Source organism: Piliocolobus tephrosceles, chromosome 11, assembly GCF_002776525.5.
Source record: "Piliocolobus tephrosceles isolate RC106 chromosome 11, ASM277652v3, whole genome shotgun sequence".
NCBI classification, from domain to species: Eukaryota; Metazoa; Chordata; class Mammalia; order Primates; family Cercopithecidae; genus Piliocolobus; species Piliocolobus tephrosceles.
The window spans coordinates 18012757-18025130 of NC_045444.1; the positions used below are offsets into that span (position 1 = coordinate 18012757).

The 12374-nt window shown below is 48.6% G+C and overlaps 1 protein-coding gene across 2 annotated transcripts in view; it reads left to right on the forward strand.

The window, feature by feature from the left end:
* Window positions 1–656: 656 nt before the first annotated feature.
* Window positions 657–12374, forward strand: part of MGAT5 (alpha-1,6-mannosylglycoprotein 6-beta-N-acetylglucosaminyltransferase) — a 340494-nt gene continuing 328776 nt past the window's right edge. For both annotated transcript variants that reach the window (XM_023193752.1, XM_023193751.1), the window contains exon 1: window positions 657–1047. The gene's annotated coding sequence lies outside the window, so the exon portion shown is untranslated. The remainder of the gene's footprint in view (window positions 1048–12374) is intronic.

A 12374-nucleotide genomic window follows, 5' to 3' on the forward strand; every position in this document is an offset into this window, starting at 1 on the left:
TTTATTTGTGAATTTACAACAGTGCAGTTTTCAGCTAGTTCATCCGGAGTGTTCCTAAAATCCGGGAGTGGGAGCAGGGCAGAGAAGGAAGAATGGATTTCATTTATTAAGTGCCAGATATCCCTAAGTATTTCACATACATTTCATATCGTCTTCACAGTAACCTCATGAAGCAGCATTTATTATGCTTATAGATAAAGATGAATTCAAATGGTTAAGTGGCTTGCCCGAGGTCCCAAAAACCAGAAGGCAGTATACATACTACTTTGTGTAGTGTGTTCTAAGAAAGAGGAAACTGAGCCTCAGGGCGTTTTGTTAAAGTTGCCTGCACCCCTAAGATGGTTGAGACCACAGTCTCCCCATCACTGGGCTTCGCTGCTGTAAGGCCCCTTGTCCTTTGGGGCTTGGACTGCGCTACTCCGGAGGATGCACTGTCATATCAATATCTGTACACTGCCCCTGACCTTGTTAAAATATTATTTATGGCCTCGATCAGAAGGTCCCGCGCTCGCTCCTTTCTCCCCTTGGGCTGCGGAACTGAGTGGCTGGAAGAAGTCCTCCTAGACAGGGGTGAGAGTTTGCCGACGGCCCCTGAGAAGCTAGGGCGTTCCGAATTGGCTGAGCCTGAGGCCGGGGGCGGGGAGTTTGCCCAACGTCCCCGGCCGGAATTTCTTCCTCCTAGAGCCACGAGCCCAGAAGCGGGGAGAAGTTGGTGAGGTCGACTAGGGGAGGGTTGCCAGGAATTGAGAACGGACTCCCGCCCCGGTCGACTGAGCTCCCAGAGGAGCGTCTCTGCTGTGTCGGGGCTGAGTGTGGACGCGCTGCGCGCGGCCCCACCAAGGCTGGTAGTTTGCAGACCGTCCCTGCCGCGGCCCGCTCGGCGGCGGCCCTGCGGCTCCCGCGGCTGCGGCGGCAGCGGCGGCCCCGGGCGCGATCCAGCCCAGGTAGCCGCGCCGCAGGCTCGGGGCGTCGCGACCCAGCGCCTCGGGCCCCGCGGGCACGGCGGCCGGCAGGTGCTCCCGGCTGCTGCTGCTGCCCAACAAGGAGGTAAGAGCTGCCGGATCGGGGTGATCGCGTCGGAGCTCGTCATCCCCGCGGGGTGATGCGCGCAGAGGGGACCGCGGGGGGTACGGGGAACCGGGCGCGGGCGAGGAGAGCCCGCACCGGGGTCGGCGCGGTCGGGGGCTTCCTTCTGTGGTTCCTCTGCCGCCTGCGTGGGTGTCCCGGCCCCGGCCTCTCTGCAGGACGCCGGAGTGCAGACGGGGGATGTGCCTTGAGGAGCCCACCTGCCCCCGGCAGCCCCTCCCGGGGGAGGCTGAATCCCCCAGGCCCCATGACGAGGGGGCTTGTCGGCTTTCCTAGGGACAGTCCAAAGGAAGCTCTGGTTGCGCGGGCTGGAGGCGAGCGGCCAGGAATGGTAGATGAGCGCTCGGACCGCGGAGGAGCCGGGTGGGGGGGTCACGCCGCAGGCGTGGGCCGGGCCGGGGTCCTCAGGACCCAGGCGCACTGGGCGGGCTCGGCCAGAGGCCAGTAGGGAGGAAGGAAGAAGGAGGGAGGCTGGCCCCCAGCCCCTAGGGAGGAGGGATGCGGCGGGCCGGTGCTCTGGGCCTGAGGGTCCAGGAGGCCCGGGGGCGCCCCAGCAGTTAGGGGACGGCCCACGGGTCCGCGATCCCGCCGGCGCGCTCAGCGCTGCTGCCGGGTCTGGGAGGCTGCAGGGAGCGCAGAGCCGACACCCGCGCACACACTCCCCGAGAGCATGCTCAGTGCGGTCCTGGGAACTTCCTGCCGAGTCGTGAGCCGCCCCGGCCCCCTCCTGGCCCCCTCCTGGCCCTCGGCTCGCAAAGTTGGGGGCGGCGGGGCTAGAGAGTCGTGGGCGCCGCTCTCGCCTATGGCTCTTCTGCGCCCCTGGCCACTGCCTTGCCTCATTTGAGCTCCGCGCTCTGCTCTCCCCGGCTGCCCCCGCAGCCGGGATTGGGGGCGTGGGTGTTAGCCCCTGTTCCCAGTGGCGGGGTGGCCAGAGGCCTGGAGCGCGACTGTCAGCCTGGTGGACCTGAGCGCTGTGCGCCCGCTTGGTGTCCGGACCTGGCGCAGCGAGCAGGCGGGGTGCAAGGGGGTGTGTGAGCCCAGGGACGCTCGCGCACACACTTGCTGTCACACACAAAGCCGCGGTTTTGTAGCCGCCGCGCGGAAGAGCCGAAGAGGGAAGGGGGTGGCGCTTGCATTGTCCAGAGGCGTTTGGAGCTCTGACGGGTGCTCGGCTCCTCAGGGCTGCGGGAACCGGGTGATGTGGATGGATTCGGTCTAGGGCCCGGCCCTCCTGGGACCCACTGCCAGGCCTGACCCCGGGCGGCCGCCGCTATCTGCACCTGGCTCTGGCGGCCCAGTTAGGGGAGGTTGGGTACTTCTGGGTCTGTGAAGTTGGGGAGGGGCAAACTCAGGTTTCTGTGGGGTTCAGGTGGATGGCAACATCGCACTTGTAAACACACCCAGACCCAAGTGTTAGAGGTAGCATCCCATTCTAAAGAGATGCGAGTGGGAAGCTAGGTCGTTGAACTGACCCCCCACCCCCAGTTTATTGTCAGGACCTGATCAACTTGGTTTTTACTCCAGGAGACTCCCCAGTGTTAATCTCTGTGTCATGAACATCCTAAGCCTTGGGGCTGCATCAGAACTCCCTTGTCTGATCCGAGAAAATCACCGAACAGTTCTTCATGAAGGGCAAAGCATCTGAGATCTGTCGTGAATGAATTTTCACCCCCCTCCCCCCGTCCCCAGTTCTTTCCTATAAATTATTTTTGTTGTTATTGTTCAGGGCTGAGATGGGCATCCTCAGATTTATTTGGCAGTTAAGATTAGAGCAAAACTCTCCTGTCTTTTTTTTTTTTTTTTTTTTTTTTTTTTTAAGATGGAGTTTTGCTCTTGTTGCCCAGGCTGGAGTGCAATGGCGTGATCTCGGCTCACTGCAACCTCAGCTTCCCGGGTTCAAGCGATTCTCTTGCCTCGGCCCCCCAAGTAGCTGGGATTTCAGGCGCCTGTCACCATGCCTGGCTAATTTTTCATTTTTAGTAGAGACGGGGTTTCACCGTGTTGGTCAGGCTGCTCACGAACTCATGACCTCCTGTGATCCACCTGCCTCGGCTTCCCAAAGTGCTGGAATTACAGCCGTGACCCACCGCGCCCGGCCTACAGCAAAGCTCTCCGTTCTAGAGAGCTTTTTAGTTTTTCCCAGTTTAGTTTTTTCCTCTTGCCCTCCTCCATCACCTTGCTTTTAAATGCTTATTTAAATGCCCATGTCATCAGCCTTACTTGGAGAGGTCCTGAAAAGCAAGGTGATGGAGGAGGGGCAAGAGGGCAACTGTTTCACCCTTTATAGAGGCTGGGAGAAGAGGAGAAGGAAGTTGCTCTCTCTGGCATCTGCCTCTGCTGGGGTGGCTCTGCCTGGGTATAGGGTTTGGGCTCTTTCTTTCATCTCCTCCTTTGTTTCACCCTGCCTTCTTCACTCTGGGACACTCGTGACTGGAGTCATTCGGTGAAAGGAATCTGCAGTCCTGCTTTGGAGCCTTGCAGGGTTTGCACCTACACAAGCAGCCACCAGTTGGTTTTAAGGTGAACTGCAATGGCAGGAGGCTGGGGAGTTCTGCCCCGATCTGCCAGTGGCAACTGTGTGCTCCAGCTGCTGCTGCAGAGCAGCTCATGGGCTTTTTGATCTCCTCAGCAGTGTGCATTTCAAGTGCTTTGTGTTTGGAAGTGTGAATATAGTACTCATTTATATATATTCCCTCATCTGTATACATTTTTATAAAGAGGTGTGTGTGTATGTACATGCATATACTGTGTTCTTTGGTAGAATCTGGAAGCTGGAAGGGACCTCAAGAGATCACAGGCATTCACATAATCTCTCATCCCATTCAATTTTCTTAGTTTTAAAATAACCAACCCACCTTCTGCCCAGCCGTCCTCCAAAAGCATTGAAATGCTAGAATCCCCTGTGACTCTAGCTGACGGGGAGGCCTTTGGAAGTACGAGTTCCCAGGAACCGTTCTAGGTATCACTCTGACATTTGACACAACTTTTCCCTAATGTTCCATGTGTCTCAGGATCTAAGTCACTACAGAGACATCCCTGGATTAATTTTGGCAGGGGACAGGCAGTAACTAGTGTACCCTGCAGAGATGTGTAGAAAACTGCAAAGAGCAGTCATCTATAAGATCTGGGTTGGAAAGTTTATGTCCTCTCCTTCCCTGGGTCGTACAGACAGATGGCTGCTCTGCTTTTTCTCAAGAGGCTTTAGGCGCAGTAGGAAATCATTGTCTTCCTTCCTTCTTGTGTGTCGTGGGCTCCTGGCCCTAGGAGGCACGGAGGAGGAGTGGTTGGGAGTGGCATTCTGTGTTGATATTGTTATAATAGGCCTCAGGAAAGTGTGTGCTGTTAGCTTTGCCTCTGGGGGTTTCCTGTGGTGAGTTTCAAAGTTTGGGGAAGGGTCCTGGTGTCAGGTGAACAGGTTGATGGGTAGTTTTGACTGCTATAATTCAGATGATACTTGAGAAAAGGGAGGAAATAATTTTATACGGGGGGATGATTGCTATCTGGGTGACAATTGAGAAGATAGGGTGAGAAATAAATAAGCATTTAGGACTCGTCAGTGCAGGTTTTACCAGGCTGCCTTTAAAGTTAATAATTGCTTTGAAGTATAGAGTCACTCTTAGTAGCCAGAAGATGGCTACACTTTCAAATTTCTCTTTGAAATTAAGTAACGATCTCTCCAACCCTTAAAGTCTCTAATCTAAGCCATATCCCTATACATGTTTTACATCCTGTGTCAACATCCACAGTTGTGACTGATGCTGGCTGCTGATGAGCATTTATCTGACATCTACCATGTGCCATGCATTGGGCTGGTGCTGGGTATAAAGATGTCCTCCTAAATTATCTCACTTTTAATTTATCAGACCTTCTCTTACTGTGTGTTAATGCAAACGAATAGCTCTTGGAAAGCCGCCAAGGTGGGTCCCAGGAGCCTTAGCACTGTAACCACGTTCTCAGCCGGAGGAGTTTGGAGTTGAGCTTTGCGTTTGCCCATTTGGGCCGTTTTATTTATGTTTTTCATTGCCACAATTAAGTGCATCCTTCCTTGACTTTGTCATATCTGCAGGGCTATGTGTGTTCATGGGAAGGTTCGGAGGAATCACTTTATTTGTTTAAATCCCACAGCTCTCTTGTCTAAACTCGCAATCTTCTGGAATGGGAGCAGGGCTTTCCTCTCGGGACTCTGCCCAGTCTTAAAAATCAGGACAGGTAGGGCCAGGCGCGGTAGCTCACGCCTGTAATTCCAGCACTTTGGGAGGCTGAGACGGGTGGATCACCAGGTCACGAGATCGAGACCATCCTGGCTAACACGGTGAAACCCCGTCTCTACTTAAAAAAAAAAAAAAATCAGGACAGGCAAGGGTTATATGCTATTGTGGCTGGGTTTGGTGGGAGCAGTTTGTCTTGTAAACTGGCACTGTCTCTTTCTTTGTCACCTTCACTGCCAGGCTGGCATAGCATGGACATAGCAGTGAGGACCCATTTCCTTTCCTGCCCTCACCTACTTCTGATTCGGAATGCTTCTGCTGAATAAATAGCCCCTAGCTACCCAAGGAGTTTAAAGTCTAAGCCTGGTCAGTGCACACCCAGAAGAGTTAAGTTTAGTGATAAAAGGAAATGTAGATGAAGAACACACTAATTAATGCCTGCTGGATCTTGACCCTTGCTCAAGTGGCTCCCTGCAATGGCTAAGGAATATTTCTCCACTCTATTTCCTGACAACGTGAACTCAGGAGTGAGTTACACTCAAGTACTTCTGTTACTAGTAAGAGTTACTAGTAAGCACTACTGGTGCTTGCAATAGGTTTACTTTTTAAAATGTCAGCACTTCAAGGTTATCCCTAGAATAATAACAGCCTCACTTATTTGCATCCCTTTGTGATTTGTGTGGCTGGCCCTTGAGGGAACATGTGCCACCCACCCACTCCTGTTTGAACTTCACGCTTTAATGTTGTAGTTCGCTGCACAGACTGCTTATAAGTCCTGTCATGCTGGTAAAATGTTTTTCAAAACTTACTGTAAGTATCCTACAGAGAAAAGCCTTCCAGTCTATTTGTTTTGGGTCTTTTCCATGTCTGGGTCCCCACATGGGACTGTGTTATGTTGGTGATCATCATAGAGATTGTATTATATGTCTTGGTGGAGAAACATCAGAAAAGGTGGGCAAGAAAATAGGAATGATGGCGATGAAAAACATCTGTCTTCTCCGATTGGCATTATTGCAGATGCTTGTTTTGTACTACAGGTATTTCCCTCAACAATGAGGTAGATGCTGTGTTATTCCCAGTTTATACATGGAGAGACCGTAACATCCTGAGGTCAGGAAATCTAGCTAAGGTCACAAACAGCTACTGAGTGGCAGAGCAAGGATTTGAAGCCAGGTGGTCTAGGTCCAGAGCCAGTGTGGGTTGGGCTGTGAGTAGCGGTTAAGGCTGATGAGCCTGCCCTGTACTAGCCAGCACCTTCTTTCCAACCCAAGCTGAGAGGGCTTCATAGATACCCAGAGGCACTGCAGGGGGCCCCTCCTCTTTCTAGCTGAGGTCACCGTGCAGAGAGGTGGAGGGACTTTCTCAAAGTCTCACTAGCAGGCAGCTGTGGCAAAGCTGGACCTCACATCTCATCTGTGGTCCCACAGGAACAGTTGGTAACAGTTGATAACGGGTGCCTGCCTGCTTTGTTTATAGGGATGATACAGGAAGACAATTGATGGCGACTGGGCATCTGTTCCTCCCTGGAGCCCACTGTGTGCTCACACCCAGCTTCACCTTGGAATGTGGTGGGGAGCAGGTTGGTGTGGCCCCGTTCCCTCCTACCATCCCCAGCTGGGAGAATCTATGTCCTTTGGAATGAAGGGTTCCCTTTCTCATGTCATCTTTTAAGTTTGACATAAGAATTCAGTCTGGGCTGGATTTTCCATTTCACTCTTACTAATTCTCTGTGTTTTAGGGCTCCTGGCTCCTCTCAGCGTGGATTTCCTTTCTTTAGGAGCATGGGGTGGGTGAGGGGTGACCTGGAAAAGGTATCAGGACTATTCCTTAACATTTCCGATAAAGGGTGCCTGTGAAGACATTCCCGCAGTGTCTGTGGAATCCTAGAAAGAGAGCAGGGCCACACAGAATGCTCCTCTGAACCCGAGATCGCCATACGTTGTGGGATCTTCCCTTTGGACATAGCAGTGAGCACCCATTTCCTTTCCTGCCCTCAGCTACTCCTGATTCGGAATGCTTCTGCTGAATAAATAGCCCCTAGCTACCCAAGGAGTTTAAAGTCTAAGCCTGGTCAGTGCACACCCAGAAGAGTTAAGTTTAGTGGTAAAGGGAATTGTAGATGAAGAACACACTAATTCAGCCCATGTGACCACTTTGGGCCTCAGTTTTTAGGTTGAGAAGTAAGAGGGGATTGAATGCACTCCAAAGATCTGTTCAGTTCGTCATCTTGCTTAATCCTATACATGTGGCAAAAGAGGTGTAACATAAATGAAATTCCCTTATTAAATTAAAAAGAAGGTTGAGAACACATTCAGATTGTTTTTGCCCTTACCGCTAGACTATTTAGCAGACAGCTGAAAAGCTTAACTAAGAAGAATCAGCCCTTTATTGTTACTCTCTTTGGGGATGTTTTTCTTTGTATGTTTAGAAATAAAAAACCTTGGTCCTTACTTTCAGCCCTGAAATAACCTGCTTTCCTTTAGTGAAGCTATTTTTTCCCTTGGGAAATTGAGATTCATTGAGATTCAAAGAGTAGAGAAGATGACCAGGCTCATAGTCTTCTGTGGTTCCTCGCACAGCGCCCTGGGGATGTGGCTAGGTATTTATATACTGCCACCAGCAGGGCCAGATTCTGTCTACACATTCGATGTGTAACTACTACCTTTTAACATAAGGGAGTTTGGTGTCAGTCTTCTTGCGGTTTTGCAGCTGCTTTTTTTTTTTTTAACCATCTGTTATTTTCACCTCCAGTTTGTTATTTACAAGCATCCATGCCGGTGAGTTTTCTAAATAACCAATTCTTTCTTGGATGCAAGGAAAAAGCACCGTCTTTGCCTCATGCAGTGTGTGATCTCTCTGTTTTCCTTTGGCATCTTTCTTAGTATTTCTCTTTGGTATATTTCCTTCCTCCCCTTTCCTGTAATTTTTAGAGCACCTAGGGTTAGAGGCCCCACCCGGTGAGGATATGGCAGAGGAGTTTCCTTCTGTCCCTTTCCCCGAGTAATCTTCATCGTGCAGTGTCCCCAGTGCTGTGTAAGACCTTTGCAAATACGGCTTCAAGCCCCTCTGTTCATCTTGATTGCCTTCCCTCTGTAAAAAAGTTCTAGTCTCTGTGACTAAGAATGAGACATTCTCCCCCTCTTCCTTTATTTGATTTTTAGTTATGATGCTTGGCAGTTTTAAAGATGACATTGTTATGTGGGCAGTCTTCACTGTATATTACACACAAATATAATTCTCCTGGGTAAATAGGATCAACTTTTACAGGTTCACCATTCCTCCTTTGCAATTCTTATGTGCAGTGAGCTCCATCAAGGGAAAGGTTCCCCCTCTCCCCCGCCCCCAGGCTTATTCCAAATAAACCCCCCAAAAACAAAAAAAGAAACATATAGCTTCAATAAAGAAAGGAGTGTCATGGAGCTCTCATGGGTGCAGGCTGGAAGCTGCAGGCCTGGTGTGCTGGAGTCACGAGATGAGCTGTCCAGGCAACATGGCATCATGAGTGAACTCTGACCATGGCAGGTGAGGCTTCAGCACTCAGCGCACTGTCTTCATGTGGACCGATTCTGTGCTTAGTGATTCTGATTTCTTATCTGAAAAGCGATGCATCACTTAACTTCTACACTTGGAGGGTTCTACTAGTGTGCCTGCGTGGCTGGGTTCTGCACACTCAGCTACTTTAGTTTCTTTAGTCTGTCCTTAAAAAGATTCCTAGGTCTGTTCCTGGTTTTGAGGTTCCATTTGGTCATTATGCTCTTTTAGAGTTCATCTTTTAAAATCAGTCTGTCGACATTTTTTTTTCCTCTTAGCACTATTTATGGTCTCATGCAGGTCAACAAATTGGGACTCTGAATCCACACACCACTAGGGCTTATTACCTTATTATCAATGTTATCTTAAGAAAAAGTGGAGGCTGGGTGCAGTGGCTCATGCCTGTAATCCCAGCACTCTCAGAGACTGAGATGAGAGGATTGCTTGAGCCCAGGAGTTTGAGACCAGCCTGAGCAACAAAGCAAGACTCCTGCCTCTACAAAAAAAAGGAAAGAAAGAAAGAGAGAGAGAAAGAGGAAAGGAGAAGGAGAGAAAGAAAGAAAAGAAAAAGGAAAGAAAGAAAGAGAGAGAGAAAGAAGAAAAAAAAAAAGAGGGAGTGATCAGAGAGCTGCAGGTTTGGAGTAGCCATCAGTTAAAGGAAGTCGCAGAGTTTCTGTGAAAGGATTTTGTTACTATGGCCTTTGCCCTAGTGCCAGCTTGTTAAGAAGTGTAGGTAGGGGATCCTTGGTAATACTATGTATTAAGATTTTATTGTTCTTCCTGTAAAGTGTTTTTCATGATAATGAGTTGCTTATTCTATAATAGTGCCTTTTCTCTATTTCTGTAAGCAGAATCAAATACAACTCTCAAGTTTTATTTGTTCTTTTTTTTTTCTTCTTCTTCTTTAGAGACAGGGTCTTGCTCTGTCACCCAGGCTAGAGTGCAGTGCTGCAATCATAGCTCACTGTAACCTCCAACTTCTGGGCTGAAGTGATTCTCTTGCCTCAGCTTCTTGAGTAGCTAGGGCTACAGGCATGTGCCACCACGCCTGGCTAAATTTTTTTTAAGTTTTTATTTTTGTGGAGAGACAGGAGTCTTACTATGTTGCCCAGGCTGGTCTTGAAGTCCTGGCCTGAAACGATCCTACTGCCTTAGTCTCTCGAAATGCTCTGATTATAGTTGTGAGCCACTGTGCCCAGACAGCTTTCCATGTTTTGATGCCATGTCTGGTTAATACTCTCTTAAGCTTCCGAGTTTCTTCCTCCTAGTTCAGTGGTTTCAAATGTAACTTTTCTATTTCCTCATTGTCAGTCTCTAATAAAAATACTACAGGATTACTTCTGTTGCTGCTATAACAGCCACATACTTAGCAGTTAAAGCCCCACATATTTATCCTCTTTGAATTCTATAGGCGAGAGGTCCCTTATGGGTCTCATGGACCAAGATCAAGGTGCCTATTCCTTAATGAGGCTTGAAGGGAGAATCGGTCTCCTTGCCTTTTCTAGCTTCTAGAGGCTGCCCATGTTCCTAGGCTCGTGCCCCCTTCTCCAGTTTCAATGCCAACAGTGTCCAGCCGAGTCCTTGTCTCTCTGCCATCACACTGATACTCTCACCAAGCTGGAAAAGATTCTCTCCTTTTCAGGATTGATGTGATTAGATTAGACCAAGCAGGGTAATGCAGCATAATCTCCCATCTACAGGTCCTTGATATAATGCCATCTCCCTGTAAGGCAACAGAAGCACAGGTTCCAGGGATTGGTATATGATGAACATCTTTGGGGGCCCTTTTTCTGCCTACCACAGTCCTCAAAGCTCCAAATAAGGAACTGGTTCTTTGCTCTTTATGTAAAAGAACTATTTTTCTTTGCAAAGAAGGGTTACTGTTGAAGGATCTGTTCTTCTCCCCTTTGAACATATTCAAATCAACTATTTGCCAAAACATTGATATTTAAATAAGGTTTGAGGTCTGCTAAGACCAGATGTTGAGCTGAGTACTTTTACTTGTTCTGGCTTATGTAATTGTGAGCCATCCTACTATTAGAGTGGGGAAACTGAGGTGCAAAGGAAACGTGCCCAGGGTCACACAGCCAGAAGTGGCAGAGCCAGCGTACAAAAGGCTGCATTCCCGAAATTGGCATTCTTTTCACTCTGCTTTTCTGCCTTACAAGCGATAAGGCAAAAACACGTTGAGAAATGGTAATGGAAAACCTTAAAATAATGTAAAACCTCTCTGCTTCTGCGAGGGTGATCATGATAAACAATAAATATTTGCCTGCGGTAGATTGGTTTTTTTTTTTTTTTTTTTTTTTTTTTACTAGTGGCCTCCATTAATGGACTCCCTGAACTCCCTGTATCCACTATCCACACTCTTTGCCCTATAACTTTGTAGCTTTTCTTCCTCCTTCCTTCTTCCCCCACCCTGGTCCCCTGCGCCCCATTTGGCTCTGTGACTTTCTTTGGCCAGTGGGATGTTAGCACATGCTGTGTATAAGCAGAGTTGTGAAAAGTGGCTGTTTCTGATTGCCTTTTACATAACTGGGCTTGCACTTTCAGACCCCGCCACCTCCGTGCGATCGTGCCCAGGCTAGCCCAGTGGAGGGGGCCAGGTTTGTGCTTGCGGATTCCATCCTAGACCGGCCAATGCCATCTGACCTGTCAGCTGTGTGCTGTCTCCTGAGCAGGTCTAGGTTGGTCAGGGTCACCTGAATCACCCACTGGCTGACCTATAGAGATGGGCAAATCATCCATGGTTGTTGCAAACCAGTGAGTTTGGGGGAAGTTTGCTATAGAGCAGTTGTTAACTGATGCACAGCTCATATCAAATGTTTGAATAGTGCAGAAAGTAATTTTAGTGTCCTTTTAAAAATCCTTTTGTTAGTTACTACTTGTAACTAATTAATATTCTTTTAAGATTGTACTTAGGTTCAATAACTTGCCCATTGTATCTTTTTCCCTTTTTAGAAAACCATTGAAATCCTTTATATTTTTACCAATTTCACTGAGAAACAGACTAATTTTCCTTTCTGAAACTGTTTATCTTCTAATATGGTGACTTTTGACCCCAACCTCGTGTAAGAAATACATACTGATTCAGAACTCACGTATGTAAGTAGATAATCGCAGGAAAATTTCATAAAAAGTACTTAACCTTTATAGTGGCCTCTGGTGTTTTCTAGTTTGTTCTATTTCATTGTCTTAAAAATTCTGGTCAGTGGTCAGGTGACAGGTGGACAGGCTGCCTATTTTGTAAATAAAGTTTTATTGGCACATACCCAATCCCATTTGTTCTTCTGTTGTTTATGGCTACTTTCACACTGCAATAGCAGAGGCCAGTGGTTGTGACTGATAGAGATGATCTGGCCTGCAAAGCCTCAAGTATTTACTCTCTGGCCCAAGAAGAAAAGTTTTCTGATCTTTGCATGGAATGGATTTCATAACCCATCAGTTAGTTGTGACCTTCTATTTGGAAGACCCTGTTCAAGTGACCCTTCAACTCTCCTCATACCCTTCTAGAGAGGACAGTGAACACATCTGGCAGATGTGAAAACT